General features: G+C 40.1%; 1 pseudogene; it reads left to right on the top strand.

Annotated features, from left to right (window-relative positions):
• The first annotated feature begins 1,575 nt into the window (after positions 1 to 1,575).
• The window catches only part of LOC101537569 (zinc finger-containing ubiquitin peptidase 1-like), a 34,828-nt pseudogene continuing 13,882 nt past the window's right edge, over positions 1,576 to 22,521 (top strand).

Raw genomic sequence — 22,521 nt, 5'->3', positions numbered from 1 at the left:
ACCGCCAGGAGTAATTCCTGAGTGCAGAGCCAGGAGTAACCCCTGAGTATCGCTGGGTGTGACCCAAAATGCAAAAAAAAAAATGTGTTTCTTTACGTTGTTAGCAGATTTACAATCTGGAGTTTGGGTCAGCGAGATAGTCTAGGGGGTAGGGCAGTTGTCTAGCATGTGGCTGACCTGTTCCATCCCAGGCACTTCTAATCTTGAGAGCACCGCCCTGAGTGAAGCCGGGCAGAGGCAGCAGTCATCTCTGAGAACAGCCAGTTGTGGCTCCCAAACCAAAGCTATAATAATCATTTGTTTAAATCTGTATTTAGTTGATTGGATCTCTATTTCTTCTTGCTTGATTTATTTAACCTGGGCAGTTTAATAATTATTTTGTTTTATTTTGGTTTTGGTTACTCCTGGCAGTGGTGGAGCTGTTCTCATTTTGGTTCTCAGAAGCGATGGGTGGTTTTCAGAGTGCTGTGTGGCTGACACCTGTATACAATGCATGAACTCAGCCCATTGGCTCTGCATTCAGGGATCACTCCTTATGGACTGGGTATCATGTAGTGTCAGGTATTGAACCAGCTGGACTATTCCTACAGCCCTTAAGATAGTTTTTGACTATTTCAGTCATTGCCTTTGTTAGTGATGTATTATGATTTATACATATGCTTCTAGGTTTGAGAAGAAGTTAAATAAACTAAAGTCTTGTTCATCCAAATAATTCAGTATGAAATTACAAATGCTATGTCCCACATAATGCTACAAAATGCATTTCATTGTTCTCTAACTCTTCACCATCACTATCACTACCATCCTGTTTTTCATCGATTCCTCGAACAGGTACCAGTAACTGTTACATGCCAGTGCAGTCCAATGGTGTCTACTCACTCCAGGAATATGAGGAGTACATTGTTATTACTGTTACTGTTTTTGGCATGTCAAATATGTCACGGTTAGCTTGTCATGCTATGCTGTGCGGGTGGAATATACTCAGTAGCCTGCCGGGCTCTCCAAGAGGGACAGAGGCTCTTGAGGCAGCCTCCATTCGCACTTATAGTCTTTGGTCTACTGGCATATTTTAATGATCTGCACGCTGACAAACACATCACGCACCTGATGCATGGACATGCTGCTCATGTGCAGAAAGCCCTAGCCAGATCGACACAGTGGATGCAAGAAGTTCTGCCCTGCACTAGCCTGCATCTCTGGACAGCACCTGGGCAGATTCTGTATATAACAAAAGACAAGTAGGTTAAAACCAGGTGCACGTGTTCTACTTTAGGTACATCATTGTGCTAGAGTATAAGAGGTCATGCTTCTGGAGATTCTGCATTGCTTTCTCCTGGGAGCTTTATTTTATAGTCTCTGGATCTTTGCCATTGATGAAATTACATGGTGCCAGGGGCAGTTTGTGAGTGTGACTGCCAAGCTACTGGAAAACTGGGGACCTGGGTGGAGGACGCCCAGTCCCAATCCAAGTAGGCTTGGAGATCTCAGCCATGGGTCCCATCTACCTGTGTTCCTCTGTCAGTTTAACTTTTACTTTCCAGTAATAGCATTATGTTTTCTTTTCTAGCTACTTGATGTGCCGTGTTTTCTTGTGATATTTGTGGTGAAACAGTAACCTCAGAATCGGACACAAAAACTCACCTCTTCATTGTTCACATGGAAAATGAAGTTACATGTCTATTTTGCAAATTATCAGGTGCAAATTATGAAGAAATGTGTTTTCAGATTGAAATTGTTCATTTTGAAGAAAATGAACTAGAAAGAAACTAGGAGGCAATCAGTAAAGTACAGTGTGGAATATCAGATAACAAGGATGGCACCCTTTATGGCAGAACAGAAGTTAACTCAAGTAGTCATTCAGCTTGTGGATCTAATCATCAAAACTTTCAGCTCAAACCTTGCCTAAGGATGGTACTTTAAAGAATAGAGTCATTATTCTGAAAACTTTACTGAATCTAAGAAATTCCCAAAAAGTAAGGAGAAAGAGTGTGACCTATTCAAGATAAAAGGGTAAGTTTGTGGAACAATGTATAGTCCTCCCGAATGTCTGTTCTGTGGAAAAATAGGAGATTGCAGTAAAGATATGGAAACTCATGTGAAAACAAATCATGCAGATCTCTTAGACACTCCCTTAGAAGGTAAAGTTCTCTTTTTACTAATCAGTCTCCATTTTTAATAGTAGTGACCTATAAATTGGTTTGTAACTTACATTATGTCTAAACTATTGTTCATCTTCCTTTTTAAAATATGAAATTGTAATGACAGAAAATAATTTTGATGTTAAGATAATATTTCTGCTGTCTGGAGCACTGTCATCCCATTGTTCATCAATTTGCTCGAGCAGCACCAGTAACATCTCCATTGTGAGACTTCTTGTTACTGTTATTGGCATATCGAATACTCCACGGGATGCTTGCCAGCCTTGCCATGAAGGCAGGATACTCTTGGTAGCTTGCCAGTCTCTCCGAGAGGACAAAGGAATTGAACCTGGGTCGACTGCATGCAAGTCAAACGACCTACCAGCTGTGCTATCACTCTAGTCATATTCAAAGTAATTTTAGCACTATTGGGAATAGAAATCAGCTTAATATAGATTCAAGAGGATATTATTTTACTCTCCATCCCAATTGCATCCTCCTTTTCTGATTTCTAGTTTGATTCCATTATTGACAAAAAATACACTGTGTGATTTCAGTTATTTGAATCTTGTTGAACTTTATTTTATGGCCCAAAATAGAGTATGTGAATGATATGTCTGTCCTATTACATGTTCCATGAAGTAAATTTAGGTTTAGGATTCTGGTTTTAAGATCTAGTATTCTATATTTGTCAGTTAGATCATACTCTCTGGTGGTGCTCAGGTCTGTATTCTTTTTTTGTTAATTTAAATTTTTAAGACAATTTTTTATTATGGGCTGGAGCGATAGCGCAGCAGGTAGGGCATTAAACTTGCATGAAGCCAACTCGGGTTTGATTCCCCCGCCCCTCTCAGAGAGCCTGGCAAGCTACTGAGAGTATCTTGCCCACATGTTAGCACCTGGGAAGCTACCCATGGTGTATTCGATATGCCAAAAACAGTAACAACAAGTCTCACAATAGAGACGTTACTGATGTCCACTTGAGCAAATCAATGAGCAAAGGGATGACAGTGATACAGTGATTATTGAAGCATCATGAGAACAGTTACAAAGCTTTCAGGTTTAAGTCTCAGTCATACAATGATCAAAAACCCATCCCTTCACCTGTGCACATGTTCCACTACCAAGAACCCCAGTATACCCCCCTTCCACCCCTCCCTGCCTGTGTGACAGATGATTTTCACTTTACTCTCTCTTTACTTTGATTATATTCAATGTTTTGACAGAAAACCCACTATTATTTGAAATTTTACCCCAACGACCAGACCTGCCAAAAAGGCATCATTTGATAATTTTTTTTCTATTGCTTATCATGAAGAGCATGATTTTGGATTTCTCATATTTTAGTAATTAAATCCAAAGTGATGTCTGTCACAAGCCGCTGGGCTCTGAAATTGGTTCGTGTGCCCTCTGGGATCATGGCCGTTCAGGAGCAGAGGAGCCATTCGTGGGTGGCAGCTTCGGGTCTCGTCTGGGTGGGGAGCAGAGCCGGTATCACTCCCCATCCTGAGATTTCCCACACGCCCCATCACTGCAAACATGTACTTCTGTCCAATGGGCTCTGAAAGGTGGTATGGGGGAAATTGTCTGCCACACAGGCAGGGGAAGGGTTGGACCAAGGGTATGAGGTACAGGAGGGAGGGCAGAAATAATGGGGATTTTGGTGGTGGAAAATATGCACTGGTGAGGGAATGGGTGTTTGGTGACTGTATGACTGAAGCTCAAACATGAAAGCTTTGTAACTGTATTTCATGGTGAATAAAAAAAGTGGAGAAAATAATAATAAAATAAAATTAATATTCAGAATAAAATAAAAAATGGGGAGTTTATGCCCAATTCAATCAGCCTAATCAATGGCTAAATAAATAGTAGTACTCTTACATTATTAAAAAAAGATTTATTAGCATATTTTGGATACACTCTTTCCCACCTAAGTACTTTTTAAATCTTTCTAATCTGTAGCTTGACTTTTCATTCTCTAAATATTGTATCTCACAGAGCAGATAGATGGTTTTAATTTTAATGTTAACTTACTTTATTTCATAGTTATGAATTTGTGCTTTTTGTTTATTTCGATTTTTTGTGGGGGGCATACCCAGCACTGCTCAATGCTTGTTTGTGGCTGTGTACTATGATCTCTTCTGGTGTTGCTTGGGATATCATATGCGGGACCAGGGATTCAATCAAGGGTTGGTAACATGCAAGGCGAGCGCCTTAACCCCTGCACTGTCTTTCCCAATGCAATCATGATTTTGGTATTTCTTCTAAAAACTTATACCCAAACTCAAGTTCACATTTTTTACGTTGTCTCATAGAAGTTTTATACTGTGCAATTTTATAATAGTTTTTTGTTAGAGTTACTCATCACAGAAGGTATAAATTGTTTAGGTTCACGTAACAAACTGATTTTTAGCCCAGTTTTGAGTTTAAAACAGAAAAAGTACAGAGTACCCAAATTTGCTTAAGTCTTAGTAATTACATAAATTTCCTCCACTGTGAAGTCATATATGCCACGGTTATGTTTATTAACAATCAGTTGAGCTGCTCAGACAGATCATTACCCAAATGATTCTATTTTTGTGTTCTCTACTGTTGTAATTTTATAGATTTTGATATATGTAATGACTTGTATCCACCATTGTAATATCAGTCAGAATAATTTCACTGCTCTTAGTATCCATTGTGATGTTAATAGCTGTCCCTCCTTCTAAATATTGTCAACCACTGATGGTTTTACCACATCTATCTTTTGCCTTTCCAAAAATGTCATGTAGAAATGATACAGGACATAGCTTTTGATACTGGTCTGTTTGTCTTAGTAAGATAAATAGTAAGATGCATTTAAAATTCCTTCATGCATTTTTTATGGCTTGGTAGTTTATTTATTGTAGCACTAAGTAATATTCCTTTGAACATACTACAGTCTATTCTGAAGTATGTTCTTGGTTAGTAACTGAGAGTTATCTTGGTTAGTAACTACCAAAACCAGTATTCCAGGTTCAATAGTAAATTTAACGCAGAAAGTTCTGCTTTAAATATTCATATACAGGTTTTCCAGTGGAAAGAAATTTCCAGTTTCTCTTTATAAGTAGCAAGGCAAGTAATAACTTCATTCTATGCTAATAGCATTTTTAACTTTGTAAAGTGCTAGATTACTCCAAAGTAGCTGTACCATTTTGCATTCTTTCCAGCAGTGAATGAGAGTTTTTGTTTCACATCTTTAACAGTATGTTTAGTAACATGTGATACTGTTAGTGTTCTGATTTTGGCCATTCTGTTATTTGTGTAGTATCTCATTTCATTTTAACATAATAATATATCATGTTGGACATTTGCATACTCATACTTTCTCCCTACTCTTTTAAAAGTTATTTATTTATATCTTTATTGAATCATCATCTGGAAAGTTACAAAGCTTTCAGGCTTAAGTCTCAGTTATACAATGCTTGAACAACCATCCTTTCACCAATGCTCATATTCCACCACCCTCCCGCCAAAAAACCCAGCAAACCTCCCACCCTCCCATGCCCCCCCACCCCCCACCTGTGTAGCTGATAAATTTCACTTTACTTTCTCTTTACTTTGGTTATATTCAATATTTCAGCAAATAACTCACTATTATTGTTTGGAGTTTCCCTCCTAGAATCAGGCCTGCTGAGAAGGAAGCATTTGATAATTTCTTTTCCATTGCTGAGAATGAAGAGATATGAGGTCACATGGCTGCGTGGTTTTGGATTTCTGTATTTTAATGTTTTAGTAACTAAGTCCAGGGAAATTTCTGTCAGAAATTGCATCATTGCAAGCTCATACCTCCCATTAGTCGTCCTCATAAGATGGCGGTCGCCACGCCATGCCCCCCGGCAAGGAAAAGGAGAGAGAGAGAAAAACCTTTCCCCTCCTGGGGTGGCATGGGGCCGCGCCTTAGTTCCCAGTCTAGAGACATTTCTGCAAGAAGCTGATGGAACCAAAAGTAGTTTAGATGGCCTCTGGAATCATGCTCATTCAGCAGCGGAGAGGCCACACAAGTGCGGCTACTGTGGTTACATCTCGGCAGAGAGCGGGGCCTGTATCGCCTCATCCCTTTCTCCCTACTTAGACTTTGTTTTTCTTTTTGTGAGGTGGGGAGGATCTCCCGACAAGTTCTCAATAGGTGTTAGAAATGGAAGAGGAGCCCCACCTGTGAGGCCAGTAGTCTGTGGTTCAGCAAGGCCTTTGGGATACATTGTATTACTTTAGGGATACAATGCTGCTTGACTCCCTGGTGCTAGGGATACTAGGGCCATCCAGGTGGGTGCTAGGGTCCTCCTGGACCACACCTGGTGACACTGGATGTGGGGGAACCTCCAGGGAGCACCCAGTGATGCTTGGTCAATTGTGTGGTGCCAGGAATCTAACTGGGAAAGGCTCATACCACTTTAATTCTTTACCCCAACATACCTTTAGTTTTAATTTATGTATATTTATATCTAAAGTATATTTCTTTTAGAAAGCATATAGTCAGGTCTGCTGTTTTTAATTCTTTCTGATTGTCCTTTCACTGGTGTATTTGGAGTGTTGAAGTTTAAAATGATTGCTGCATTTGGATTAATTAGCCATATGTGTAGCTGTTTTTATTTGTTGTTCCCATTTCTGTCCTCCTTTTATTTTTTGTGGTTTTAATTGAGCATTTTATGTTTCTATTTCTCTTCATGGAGAAAAGTTCATAAATGCAGTCTTTGGACCCATGTTTGATTACATAAGAATGGACTTTGGGCCAGTCTAGGATAACATTGGGTTTGTCCTTTTAGCATTGCCACAGGGAACTTAGTTTACCGTAAAGCAATGTCCTTTCTGTATGGACACAAGAAGAGAGTTAATATTATGCTTTGTAACTTGGGGAGCTGATTGACTCTAATAATATTTACTCCTAGGTATCTGCTTTCTCAACTCAGTTGCCCTTAGTTCCTAACACCCCAAAAGCAGGATCTCTACAAGGAATGGAATGGACCTGGGGCAAGCTGTGAGCTACCCTGGCATCAAAATGGGCCAGGCAAAAGTGCCAAAATACTCAACTATAAGTTGAGACCATGGTCATAGACAAATGCTGTCATGATTCAAAAGTAACAACGAGACTGGGACCCTGCTGAGGTTAAGAAGATTAACCTGACCTGAGGACTCTGGTCTAAAAAATATATTGAGATATCCTCAGGAAGAATAAAACTTTAAGTTTATATCTCTTACTGTACTCATACAGAATGAAATTGCTAGAAATATGTGAAGTAAATTTACTACAACTATTTAAGTGGATTACTAGCGGAGGAAAGAAGAAAGTGACATACCCTTATGTTCCCACCCTTGAGCAGATCTACCAGTAATCTGGAGTAATCTCCTTAGATGAGATTTTGTTAATTTCCTGTAGAAATGGTCTTGCCTCCTCTTTGTTGATTTGTTAATGTTCAACCCACCTTTGTGTTACTGCCCTATGTGACTGAAGGAGAAGCAGGGAGAAAATACAGAGAAGACAAAGGAGAAGACACAGGAAAAGAAACAGGAGAAGAAACAGAGAGAAGACACAGAAGCAAGAGAGAAGGCACAGAAGCGGAGAGAAGACATAGAAGCAAGGCAGAGGACACAGAAGCAAGAGGGCTCCAGAGAGATAGATGTGAAGAAGAGATCAGGAGACACCAGAGGAGAGACTACAGAGACAGAGACAGAGAGAGGCAGACAGAAGCACAGAGGCACACACAGAAGCAGAGCACAAGGAGGAGCCATACACAGTTGCTTGAGAGCACCATATGTGAGCAGTGAGAGAGAGAGAGAAAGAGAGAGAGCACTGCCCTGGAAGCCCCTGAACAACAACAACACACATCACATCCCCCACTTCCGTGCCCATGCATTTTTGTATTTTTTACAGGCCAGGAAAATTTTTTTAATTTTTTATTTAATTTTTTAATTGAATCACAATGAGATACATAGTTACAAAGTTGTTCATGGTTAGATTTCAGTCATATCATGTTCCAACACCAGTCCTGTCCCTTCACCATTGTGTATACAGTTTCTCGCGGGCAGTGTTCCATTTTCCTCCTGCCCCCCACCTTTTTTTTCTCTCTTTCTGTCTCTCTGTTTCTCTCTTTCCCTCTCACTTCCTTCCCTCCTCCCCCCCTCTTTGGGCATTGTGGATTGCAATACAGAAGGGTTACCATGTATATCCTTTTACCTACCTCACCTCTTGTCCAGAGTGATCACTTCCAACTGTTATTGTCATACTGGTCCCTTCTCTATCCTAACTGCCATTTTTTATCAAGAGGTGAGGGCTCACAGCCTGTTTTAGTCTTATTTCTTTGCGTGGAAGTGCTTTCCCTATTTCACACAGTAGATATACTCTTTCAGCTGGGTTCTGGTAGCTGCCTTGTGTCTTCCTAGGGGAAGGGGTAAAATCCTTCATTTTGAAACACAACACACAGACGTGCAGGCAGCAGTCTTGTATAACTATTGTTAGGAGCCATTATCCTCGAGCAGTCAGTGTATTACCAGCCAGCTTCTCTATAGTGATGGCCTTTCTCTGAGGATTCACTATCTACTTCCTAACTTATATAAAGACGTGGCTAGTGTGCCAGACTCTTGTTCCTTTAATGCCTTTTGTTTCTTCGTATGTAATTTTCTCTACTAAAGGATTTGCAGACCTTTCCCAGGGCATTGAGCCCTCTCAGTGTGTTTTGTAACTCAGTTTTCAGTGCTTAATTGTTAAGGAATTTTCTCTCATGATCTCAGTGAAGCAGTGTCCTGATTGCTTTGCGTGCCTGTGCCTGTTACAGTCTCCATTTCCAAACCAGTTCATAATGTGTACAATTTTCTCAGTTCTTTCACTCTACATGTGCATGGCTGGGTCCTTAAATAATATCAACTAGATGTTGGTCTCAGAGTCCTGAAGTGCAACTGAGTGTAGCCGTTTAATCTCCTGCCTCCCAAACAGGCAATAAGATTCCAGTTTTAAGCCTTGGGATGGAGTGTGTTCTTTGCCTTATCACTGATTTGGAGGGTGCTGAGATATTAACCCCATACAAGTCCATGTCTAGACAAGCCTCTGCTTACTGTTTTGATTTTTCTTTAAACGTTTCTTGATTTGTCTGCAGTTATGAATACTTCTACTAATATTTTGTTTTATTAAGTTGTAAGTGAGGTTTCTGCTTACACTCAGTCTTTGATCTTGACACTAGAAGTAAAAGGTAGCTAGATCAAGCTCTGAAAAGTTTTTTTAAAAAAATTATTAAAGACTGTAGATAAAAGTATAAAAGAGTGAATAGTAAAACCAATCTGAACTATATCTCACAAACAGACTGTGACCAGCCACTATATGACTGCCTTATGTGCGGACTCCTCTGTAGAAATTACCACATTCTCCAGGAAGATGTGGATTTGCGTTTGGAAGAAAGCAGCTTTGGTCAAGGTATGTTTATAAATTTTAAATAAAATTGTCTGTTTCAGATTTGTGGATACATCAAATCTTTTGGGTGTAACTATATAGAAAAAGAAGAACTGATACCTACATAAAGGTATATACTTAAAATATGTACCTCTAAAACATTCTAACTTAGCTTTAACCTTTTATAGATGATGTTTCACAAAAAAATAAATTTTAATTTATGAAATCAGCAAGTGACCTAAAAGTGGAAGAACATGGGTCATAACTCAGAGCACCATTGTTTAAAACTATTGTATTTGTAAATTAAGGTCATTTCTTCAACATCTATAAATAATAATATATTATCTCACTATCGGAAATTGTTTCTGAATGATGAGACTTCCACAAGACTTTTTAAAAGAATCAGAATGTATGATTTTAAAATCTTTTGAGTGCATTTCTGCTTGATTACCCCAACTTTGATAATCACAAGTTTTCCACGAGACTATAATAAAAGTTTTCTTTTCTCCCTTACCTGTTTTCAGCAGTGCAGTGAGAGGCTAGAGGGATCGCTCAAATGGTCCCTCCTGTTAAGCAGTGTTGAGTGTTGTCCTCATGATCTTCAAGCACCACTGAGAGTACCCCCCAAGACACCTGAGCGTTGCTGAGGAAGCACTTATTTTTAAATATCTGTCATTAAAGAATCATCATGATGTCTTGGAATTATCCTTTTTTAAAAAATTTATTTGATTGAATCACCATGTGGAAAGTTACAAAGTTCTCAAGCTTATGTCTCAGTTATACAATGCTCAAACACTCGTCCTTTCACGAGTACCCATATTCCACCACCAAAAATAAAAAAAAACAGTATACCTCCCACCCCCCCACCCCCCACCCCCCACCCCCCAATAACCCCCCCTGCATAACTGATAAATTTCACTTCCTTTTCTCTTTACCTTGATTACATTCCATATTTCAACACAAAACTCACTATTGTTGTTGGAGTTTCAACATAGAACTCACTATTCTTGTTGGAATTTATCCCCTAAGAATACGGCCCTATTGACAGGGAAATATTTGATAATTAGTTTTCCACTGATGAGAATGAAGAGATATAAAGTCGCGTGGCCTCAGTAGCGGCCGGGCGGTTTATGATTTCTGTATTTTAGTAATTAAGTCCAGGGAGATTTAAGTTGGAAATTGAATCATTTCCCTTCCTGGAGCAGCATGGAGCAAAAGCTTAGTTCACAGTCTGGAGACATGGCTGCAAGCACTCGCTGGAACCCCAAGTCATATAGCTGGCTCTGGATCCTGGTCCTTCAGCAGCAAAGCGGCTGTGCAAAGGCATGGCCACCGGGGTCGAATCTCGGCAGAGCTGGAGCCGGCACCGGCCCCGGCCCAAGACTCAGAATTATCCTTTTTAAAGTTTCCTAATTACACTCAAAATACTGAGTAGCTCTTAAGGAAAAACGATCTGATTTTTTTTCCTGCTAGATTGCCACTTTCTTTATATTAATGCAGGTTCTTCAGTGTCTAGTATTAGTGATCCTATCTCCAGTCATGGGCTCCATGGACAGCTCACTTAGCTTGATCTCAAGATGAGAATTACTGAGAGATGGAATAGTTAGTATCCTGGCTAGGAGGTTCTCTTTAAATATTGTGGGAAAATAACCCTTTCAAGATTAGTATCTTATCACTTTTCTGATGATGGTGTAGACTTTGGTTGTATAAATAATTCTGAAAGCCTATAATGGATAACGGAGAAGGAGAACATGATATAACACTATAGAAAGCCTCAGAAATATACTAAAAAGCAGTTGGGAATTGCATATCTCCAATACTATAAGTGGGGAGCAAATGTGGCTTGTAAAAGCTGAGAGGTCTGAAAGGAAAGAACTAATAAAATCATTAAACCGGGATGGGAAGGAGACAAGGTGCTGGTTAGAAGTTGGTGTTGGTGCATAGACAACGAAGATAAAAACTGCCTCAGTGAGCCACATCTATTCAAGCGTAATCGGTCCTATTCTGATTGTTAGGCATTGGAATGAATTAATGCTCATGGCCAAATTCATTTTGACAAGGACACCAATGCCACCAACACCTCTGCCATCGTATGTTCCAAGGAACAGTTCTCCAGTGTCGAAAATGTCATGATGTGATCGATACCTTCTTGTTTTGGTCAGACCAATGATGTACTTGATCTTCCGTGCTTGCACCATCAGGTCCTCAATGGATGCTTCCCCAGTGAATACTTCATCTGCTGTACTATCTCTAGACACTCATTTTATATATAAAACCCAAAACCATAGTAAGCTTTGAATAGAACTCAGTGGATTATCCCTGTCCCCCAAAAAAGAAGCGTTTGTAATTTGTATTAAACTGTCCCTATGATATCAATCCGCTTCTCCTTTTGTTAAGTATCTTGTTTAACCGTTCACCCATCTTTGAAATCATAAGTTTGTTTCTTTATTTTCTTTAAATATTTTACTTTGCTTTTCATATTGTGAATTTAAACCACATGGAATTTATTTGTCCCTGTGTGTCTTGTGTGTGTTAAGGGAAGAGAGGGAGATCAGATTTTATTTTTTTATTGATAATCAGTTCACATAGTAAGTAGTTATTGCTTATTTAACTCCGTATCACTTAGCAAATCTACATGGCATTTACTTGTAATATTCCATATCATATACTTCTGAAGGCTGTCTTTATATTAAATCAGGGGTCCTCATGTAAAAATTTTTGTGAGATAGGACATTCCAGCAGATATGTAATATCACAGATTAGTGCATACAGAGAAAAATATTTGAAATTTTTAGATCATCCTCTACTATATACATTTTTAAAGTTGCTGTAAAAGTTATATATATATTATCGTATATAATATAATTAAAGCATGTTTCCCTATTGAAATACTTTTCATAGGCTGTTTTGAAATATAGCAGCTTATGAAAATATTTGATTGATTCAAGGACAAAGAATTTTTTATTAGGTTATTAGGGACCTTGAGCATGGCTGTGGCTAGGTTCTAGTGGTCTTTGGCTCTGCTTGGGGCAGGGAGGTAAGCTGGAGCCCATCCCCTCCGAGGGGGCCCAGGGAAGACAGCAAGGAGTGTGGGCAAGAGACTCTCTGCCCACAATATCTTATAACCTACTTTTCCCTCTGGGAGAAACTCGCAAGCTACTGAGAGCTTCCTGCCCACATGGGACAGCCTTGCCAGCTTCCCATGGTGTATCTATATGCCAAAGCCAGTAACCAGCTAAATCTCATTTCCCTGACCCTAAAAGAGCCTCCAATGTGGCACCATTGGGAAGGCCAAGAAGAGAGAGGCTTCTAAACTCTCAGGGATACGACGAATGTAGAGGTTACTGAGACTGCTCTATCTACATGACGATCAACAGGATTTTGTGATCGTGATTCGTGATTAGTGAATCACTGTATCACTGTGAAGTACAGTTACAAACTTATGAACTTTCGTGTTTTCATTTCAGTCATACAGTGACCATTTACCCATCCCTCCACCAATGCCTATTCTCTTCCACCAGTGATACCAGTATCCTCTCACGACCCCCACCCCGACTCTGTGGCAGGGCATTCCCTTTTGCTCTATCTCCTTTTAGGTGTTGTAGTTAGTAATAGAGGTATTGAGTGACCTTCATATTCGGCCTACAGTCTACTTTCAACTCGCATCTTTCAACCTTAATGGATTCTCTCAACATCCTCTATTTGGTGTTCCCTTATCTATTTCAGCTGCCCTTTCCTCCAGCATGTGAGGCCAGTTTCCAAGCTGTGGGCAGACCTCCTGTTCCTTATCTCTACTACTCTTGGTTGTTAGTCTCCCACTCCATTACTTTATATTCCACAGATGTGTGCGATATTTCTCTGTCTGTCCCTCTCTTTCTGACTCATTTCATTTAACATGATACTTTCCATGTTGATTCACTTATATGAAAATTTCATGTCTTTATCTCTCCTAACAGCTACATAGTATTCCATTGTGTAGATTTACCAAAGTTTCTTTAACCTGTCATCTGTTTTTGGGCACTCTGGTTTTTTCCAGATTTTGGCCATTGTAAATACTGCTTCAATGAACATGCAAATGCAGATGTAATTTCTACTACAATTTCTTGCCTCTCCTGGATATATTCCAGGAGTGGTATTACTGGGTCAAATGGGAGCTCAATTTCTAATTTTTTGAGAAGCGTCCATACTGTTTTCCAAAAGGGCTGAACCAGTCGGCATTCCCACAAGCAGTGAAGGAGAGTCCCTTTCTCCCCACATCCGCGTCAACACCGGTTGCTTTTGTTCTTTTGGATATGGATCAGTCTCCGTGGTACAAAATAATATCTCATTGTTTTAATCTGCAACTCCCTGAAGATAGTGATGTAGAGCATTTGCTCATGTATCTTTTAGCCATTCGTATTTCTTCTTTGAGAAAATTTCTGTTCATTTCCACCCCCCATTTTCTGATGGGTTTGGAGGTTTTCTTCTGGATGAGAAGTGATGAGTTCAACTGGACGAGTTGAACTGTATGAGTTCAACCAGTGCCTTGTAAATCCTTGATATCAATCTCTTATCGATGGATATTGGGTGAATAACCTTTCCCATTCTGTAGACTGTCTTTGTATCTTGTTCAGTGTTTCTTTTGAGGTGCAGAAGCTTCTTAGTGTAAGATAGTTCCATTTGTTCATCTCTGTGTTCCCTTCTTGGCCAGTGGCATGTCATCTTTGAAAATCCCTTTAGCTTCAATGTCATGGAAGGTTTTGCCAACCTTGTGTTCCAAGTACCTTATGGATTCTGGTCTGATGTTGAGATCTTTAATCCACTTTGACCTGACTTTTGTACATGGTGTTAGGTAGAGATCTGAACCCATTTTTTTGCATGTAGCTGTCCAATTTTTCCAGTATCATTTGTTAAATAGGCTTTCCTTGCTCCAATTCACATTTCTTGTGCCCTTATCAAAGATTAGAAGATCATATATTTGAGGGTGTTGTCAGGATATTTAAACCTGTTCCATTGGCCTGCGGCTCTGCCTTTGTTCTGGTACCACGCTGTTTTAATTATTCTGTCACTGTCACTCTCACTGTCATCCCATTGCTCATTGATTTGCTCCAGTGGGCACCAGTAACATCTCCATTGTAAGACTTGGTGTTACTGTTTTTGGCATATCCAATCTGCCACGGGTAGCTTGCCAGGCTCTGCCATGTGGGAGAGATACTCTTGGTAGCATGCCGAGCTCTCCGAGAGCAGTGGAGAAATCGAACCTTGTTTGGCTGTGTGCAAAGCAAACGTACTACCTGTTTTGCTATTGCTCCAGCCTGATTTTAATTATTATTGGAAAGAATTTTTTTATTAATTAGAGTAGCTCTCATTTAGAACTTCTCATAATTTTAACAATGGAATGTAATGTAGGTGCTACAGAATAGAAATTATTTTACTAAAAGAAAACTTTATGTTAACATGGTTTTCATGGGGCCCAAGAGACAGTAGTCAGGGTGTTTACTTTGCACATGGCTGACTAGGTTCAATCTCAGGTGCCTCATGTGGTCCCCTGAGCACAGCCACTACTGATGAGCAGAAAGCTCTGAACAACGCTGGGTGTGCCCCTTACCTCTCTCTCCATCCCCAAAAAGAACTGCTTTGATATGATTATTAGGACAGTATTACCCAAACTTTGAGGTACCACGGTTAATTAGTATATCAGAGTGTACTAGTTTGTGCATTACCTTCTTTCTTTTTCTTGCCCAGGGGTTAGGGGAAGGGGTTCTCTTCAAAGTTTGTCCCAGATATTTATGTCTTCATCAGTCTATGATACTGAAGCCCACTTTAGATCTCTGTGAATTCCTCAGACACATTTCAGGCTCTAATATATATATATGTGTGTATATATATATATATATATTAGAATATGGCAGAAACTGAGTAGTTCCTGGTATGCACACACACATACACACATACATGCAAAATTCTGAGTATTCAGAAAAAGATCTTAGTATATAGTGGATAGCATCTCTTCACTGGGGAATTTATGAGGTTTCAAAATGTAAGGAGAAAATACACTGGGATGAGGAAAGAGTTTGTTATAACCTATTTGAATACCTCATTTACGTTGTATAACTTGTACAAATAAACAAGATATTGTGGATTTGTGAAATTTCGAGAGATATTGATACATTTATCTTTATCTTTATACTCTCAGCAGATAGCTGTAAAAAGAGGTAAGTAAATACTGCAATTGAATGGAAATTTCATGGGCAATACCATGAGCAATGTATTCATTTAAGGCACTGCCAAGATTGTAGAAGAATGATTTGAAATAGAGTAAGTCAGAGGCCAGTTGGCTGTGGCTACATATAGTACAGATTAATGATCAATGGTTAATAGGTAGCTGTTAATGTCTTTATAGGAAGAAAATTGAGAGTCAGAGGGAGTGTTGTGTTGTTTTTTTTTTTTTATTGAATCACCATGTGGAAAGTTACAAAGTTTTCAGGCTTAAATCTCAGTTATACAATGCTCGAACATCCATCCCTTCACCAGTGCACATATTCCACCACCAAGAATCCACTCCTCCAGCCCCCAGCCCCCAAGTCCCCTGTGTATGCTGATAAATTTCACTTTACCTTCTCTTTACTTTGATTACATCAAATATTTCAACAAAAAAACTCACTATTATTGTTTGGAGTTCTCCCCCCCCCGAAAGTCAGACCTGCTGAAAGGAAGTATTTGATAATTTTTTTCCATTGCTGAGAATGAAGAGATATAAGGTTGTGCAGCTGCAATAGTGGCCATGCAGTTTTGGATTTCTGTATTTTATTATTTTAGTAACTAAGTCCAAAGAAATTTCTGCCAGAACTTGCATCTTTGCAGCTTGTACCTCTCTGCTACTTTATATTTCACATATGAGTGCAATCTTTCTATGTTTGTGTCTTTCATTCTGACTCATTTCACTCAACATGATACTTTCCATGTTGATCCACTTATATACAAATTTCATGACTTCAGCTTTTCTAACAGCTGCATAGTATTCTATTGTGTAAATGTACAAAAGTTTCTTTAACCAGTCATCTGTTTTTGGGCACTCCGTTTTTGTCCAGATTGTGACTATTGTAAACAATGCTGCAATGAACATAGAAATGCAGATATCATTTCTACTATACCTTTTTGCCTCTCCGGGATATATTCCTAGGAGTGGTATTGCTGGGTCAAATGGTAGCTCAATTTCTTATTTTTTGAGAATATTCCATACTGTTTTCCAAAAGGGCTGAACAAGTCGGCATTCCCACCAGCAGTGAAGAAGAGTCCCTTTCTACCCACATCCGCGCCAACACCGGTTGCTTTTGTTTTTTGGGATGTGGGCCAGTCTCTGTGGTGTGAACTGAAATCTCATTGTTTTGATCTGCATCTCCCTCATGATTAGTGATGTCCAGCATTTTCTCATGTGCCTCTCAGCCATTCGGATTCTTCTTTGGGAAAGTTTTAGTTCATTTCATCACCCCATTTTTTGATCGGGTTGGCAGTTTTCTCTTGTGGAGTTCAAACAGTGCATTGCATATCCTTAATATCAACCCTTTATCAGATGGGTACTAGGTAAATATCCTTTCCCACTCTGTATTTTGGTCACTGTTTCTTTTTAGGTGCAGAAGCTTCTTAGTTTAAGATAGTCCCATTTATTTATCTCTGTTTTTACTTGTTTGGCCAGTGGCGTGCCATCTTTTTTTAATTTTATTTTATTATTTTTTTATTGAATCACCATGTGGAAAGTTACAAAGCTTTCAGGCTCAAGTGGCATGTCATCTGTGAAGATACCATTGGCTTCAATGTCGTGGAAGGTTTTGCAGGCCTTGTCTTCAATGTACTTTAGAGATTCTGGTCTAATGTTGAGATTTTTAATCCATTTTGATCTGACTTTTGTACATGGTGATAGGTGGAATTATAAGCCCATTTTTTTGCATGTAGCTGTCCAGTTTTGCCAGCACAATTTGTTAATCATGTTTCCCTTGCTCCACTTCAGACTTCTTGCTCATGAGGGAGTGTTTTTGAACAGTATGTACAATAAAATGGGTACAAGAACATTAATTCAGCATGTGCTATGCCCTGCAGATGTAGAAATGAGAGATAAAAACCCAATTTGTTGTTATAACTAATGTGGTAACATTGGAAAACTATACAGAATAGTTACAAGCAGTTCATGAACTAAAATTATAGCAGCAAGAATGTAAAGAAGATAGGATTAGGATTTTGTTGTAGAACTTGAGGGAGAGATTGCTGTTAGAAATATGTGGGAGCCTCAACAACAGCCCACTAAGTCTTCTGAATCTCTTTTCTACTTTAGAAATTATTGAAGCTCTTTACAGATATCATCAGAATGATGCCACAGATGTGAGGCGTGTGTGACTTTCTGCATTAGTGGATATCTTTCATTCATCATTTGGTAACAAAGGTTGGGTTTGTGGTTACAGAAACTTCCAAATGCTGCTTTCATCATTACTACAAAATGATGCTTATGCTGACTGCTTGAAAGGTACTTGAAATACAGTACTCTGAACCTGTCATCTCATACTGTGCATATAATATGGAATGAATTAATAAATAGTGGTCACAACTAGTAATTTAAATAGGAAGTACTTTAATGGATCTTACATTAAAAATGTAACTGAAGAGATCGTACAGTGGGTAAGGCACTTTACACACAGCAATCTTGGTTCAATTCTTCACAGCTCGTATGGTCCTTCATCCACAAAGAGTAAGCACTGAGTCTGGAGTAATTCCTCAGCACTGTCGACTGTGATTACCCCACCCCCCTCCTCCACTACCAAAAAAAATCTTAATTCTGTTGGAAAAAAGAAAAAATCATATAGGAGATGCTAGGACTAACTCTTAAAAGTGTATCTGTTTCTCTGTGTGATGTGGGTTATTACAGCTAAGTGATACATTCAATAACTTAGTAATTGTCTTACAATATATTTATGTGTATAATTTTAGGTATGTCAGTTCCTTGTATTCCAAAAATTCAGTCTATGATTGAAGATGCTTGGAAGGAAGGTTTTGACCCTCGGGGGCTTGTCAACTTAATAACAAGTTACAGGGAACAAAAGCCTGGATTGGAGTATATGAAGTATGCACACTACTGACCTCCCTAAGGGTTTTTATGTACCCTAAAAACCAAAGTTAATGTTATTGTCACATCTAGGAGGTGATTGTTTTCTTTTTTGGTCTAAATTATTTTATTTGCGGAAGTTGTGCTCGCAATACCTAGATCTACTCTGGCAATACTCAGCCTGGTGGTTCAGTCCAGTACTTGAGCACTTGTGATCATGATGCTACCCTAGCAGTACTCAGGGCCTGTGCAGTGTTAGGGACCAAATTCTGGGCATTTGCGTACAAGCAATGTACTCTACTCCTTTGAACTATATCCCCACCCCTTTATTTTATTTTATAAAATCAGATGGCCCTAACGTCTTCTCATGAAAACCAGCAACTCGGGGCTGGAGAGATAGCACAGCGGGTAGGGTGTTTGCCTTGCACGTGGCCAACCCGGGTTCAAATCCCAGCATCCCATATGGTCCCCTGAGCACGGCCAGGGGTGATTCCTGAGTGCAGAGCCAGGAGTAACCCCTGTGCATCGCCAGGTGTGACCCAAAAAGCAAAAAAAAAAAAAAAAAAAAAAAACCGAAAACCAGCAACTCATTGCCTGTCATGTTCTATCCTCTAAGTCATGTTTCTGAAAGACCGCTATCCTTTCATTGCTTAAAATAATGTGCTTTCATGGTTTTCCTTCGGTATTGCATTGTATTCCCCTTGTTTCTCCCAACATTCACCCTCTGTCCTCCTAATTATGGTTTTATCTCAGTTTTTATTACAGGTAGTTTGTCTGTATGACTCATTGTTTATTTTACTTCCTTTCTTGGGCTACTTTTTTTTCCTTTACTTTTACTTTCTTGGGTCACACCTGCTGATGCACGGGGGTTACTCCTGACTCTGCACTCCAGAATTACTCCTGACGGTGCTCTGGGAACCATATGGGATGCTGGGAATCGAATCTGGGTTGAACGAGTGCAAGGCAAATACCTACCTGCTGTACTATAGCTGCAGCCCTGGGATACCTTTTAAAAAACTTCCTTTAACAGCCTTTTTTTATTGTTTGGCCGCTTCAATATAAATTTTGCCCCAAATATTCCGCTTAATATAGAATCTTATTCCTGATCTCATCCACTTTTAAAGCCTTCTGCCTAAGATCATAAGTCTGAAAATTTGAGGGATATAGTGCCACCAGCAGGTCAACCTGTACCTGTGGGGTTTGTACTTCCCGCCTTGCTGCAGGGAACTTAGGTATATCAGGGTACACCCATCACAGTACTCCTGAGTCACTCCCATTCCTCTTTTTATCTGTAAACTCTTCTCTGCACCCTTTATCCCAACAAGTTAATCACCTTTTCCCTAATCAGATTCTGTTATCTTGTAAAATCAGATCCTTCTAAGGCACTGAACTTGTATTATAAATTCTATCTTTTACATAGTTTACCTCAAAGCAATGTCCTTTCTGTATGGACATAGGAAGACAGTTAATATTATGCTCTTGTAACTTGGTAGTTGATTGACTTTGAATAATATTTACTCCCTGGGAATCTGCTTTCTCGGTTCAGTTGCCCTTCGTTCCTAGCACCCCAAAAACAGGGTCCCGACGTGCCACTGAATGGACCCAGGATAAGCTGTGAGCTACCCTGACATTGTAAAGGGCCAGGCCAAAGCACCACAATACTCAACTATAAGTTGAGAGCATTGTCATGGACTAATGCTGTCATGATCCAAGAGTAAGGATGAGATTAGGACCCTACTGGGGTTACGAAAACTAACCTGGACTGAGGACTGTGGTCTGGAACATATTGTGAGATGTCCTCAAAAAGAACCAAACTTTGAGTTTGATATATCTCTTACTCTACTCATGCAGAATGACATTGGTAGGAATATTAGAAGTAAATTTACTAAAACTATTTAAATGAATTGCTAGCTGAGAAAAGAAGAAAGTGACACATCCTGGATGGGATCCCACGCTTAAGCAGATCTAGTAATCTGGAGAAATCTTTTTAGATGAGATTATATAGTTTAGTTAATCTCCTAGGGCAATGGTCTTGCCTCTCTTTGTTGATTTGTCAATGTTCTACACATCTCTGTATCAGCACCCTATGTGATTGATATATAGGGTGAGTGAGATCAAGGAGCAGAGAGGTCACAAAAGAGATCAGAAGAGAGATCGGTAGAGACCAGAGGAGAGATGACAGAGAGAGGTTGGTAGAGACCCAGAGGAGAGGCTAGAGGAGAGACTACAGAGTCAGGGTCTGAGATAGAGAGACAGACCAAAGAGAGCACAGCAGCACACACAGAAGCAGAGCACAAAAGGTGGAGATCAAAAAGAAGGCAAGCCAGCCAGAGGAGACAGAAAAGAAGAGTCAGGGAATTGTCAGAGTGAGAACCAGTGAGATTCAGAATCCAGGGATTCAGAGTCAGGATCCATGTAAGAAGAAGCAGAGAATGGGAAGAAGAAGAGTCAGAATCCAGAAAGTCAGAAAGAGTCAGAGTCAGAATACAGAGATCTGGGATCTAGGAATGAGGGGCTAGGAAAGAAGATTGTGTTAGATGAGAGAGGCAAGAGATTGAATAAATGACAATTAATCAGCAACCAGTTTAGCCCACGTTCTTACTTTGCCTTCCCATTGCCAACAGCCATCCTGATCCTGTCCATACACAGTGGCTCAAGAGCACCAAACGCAGGCGATGAGAGAGAGAGAAAGACAGAGACAGAGAGACAGAGAGATACACCCCGAAAGCCAGCAAACATACATCACCCTTCCACAGGCGTACATGAATTTTTTACAGGGGCGAATGCATCAGCAACCTGATGATGCCTTCAGACTTCGAGATACCCCAAATTTTCTGCTGTTCATTTGGCCAGACCCCAAAAACTTAGAGCCAAGTTTACCAAGAAATTAAAAGGTCAAAAATTATGTATGTAGGATACACAACCAAAAACCACCTCTCACTCAGCTATATAAGCTAATTTATTTGCCTTATTTCAGAGACCCATATATCTCAAAAGACATCCAAAGATGCAGTTAAGGCCTGTAGTGCAGAGGTAGATGGGATCCCGTGACTCCAGGCTCGCTTGTGTCAGGACTGGGCCTCCTCCCTCTATGTCCCCAGTTTTCCAGTAGCTTGGCAATCACACCCACAAACTGTCTTGGCACGATGTAATCTCATCAACAGACAGACCCAGGGACTATAAATTAAAATTCCCGAAAGAGAGCGCTGCAGAATGTCCTGACCCTGCTCCAGGCTGTCTTCACCGGGTAGCCCCAGAGGGGGACGGATGAGAGCCCTCCTGCCTCAAGGGACCCAGCTCCAGCAGGCAAAAACCTCCACAACCCAACCACCGCCATGCTCAATGCTGCTCCCATGTGCTTGGACCGAGCCTCATGCATGAGTGAAATCTTATGGAACCCAGGTAATCCGTAACTTTGTGGCCTTGGACTCTGGGCTCAACAGGACCAGGAGCAGAGACCCTCTGCCCACTTTCCCCAGTCTCCAGCGACTCAGGTGTCACACCCATAAACCAACTCTTGCCAGTGTCAGATAATCTGGCCATCAGAAGTCCAGATCACACAGCTGCTTCTCCCAAAAGGGAGCATAACATGAGGCCCCCATACATACCACTGGACTATATGCCAGGCTGTTTCACATGGGGCACCCCAGAGAGGGCAGGTGAGAGCCCTCCCAGGCCCGGAGACTCAGCTCCGACAGAAAAAAACCTCCACAACCCAAGGTTGTGGACAGACAAAAACCTCCAAAACTTAAGGTTGCTACCCATGTTCTCAAGGCCGAGCCGCACATATGAGTTAACATATTTCTGGACACATCATAAGACACCCCTTACCCATCCTCCATAATTACCACACCACATTTGATGGAATTCAGATTGTAGACAACAAATCATAGAGGTAAATATATACA

The sequence above is a fragment of the Sorex araneus genome, chromosome 4, assembly GCF_027595985.1.
Source record: "Sorex araneus isolate mSorAra2 chromosome 4, mSorAra2.pri, whole genome shotgun sequence".
Lineage (NCBI taxonomy): Eukaryota > Metazoa > Chordata > Mammalia > Eulipotyphla > Soricidae > Sorex > Sorex araneus.
The sequence above is the reverse complement of the archived record's forward strand: the minus strand, read 5'-3'. Positions and strand labels throughout refer to the sequence as shown.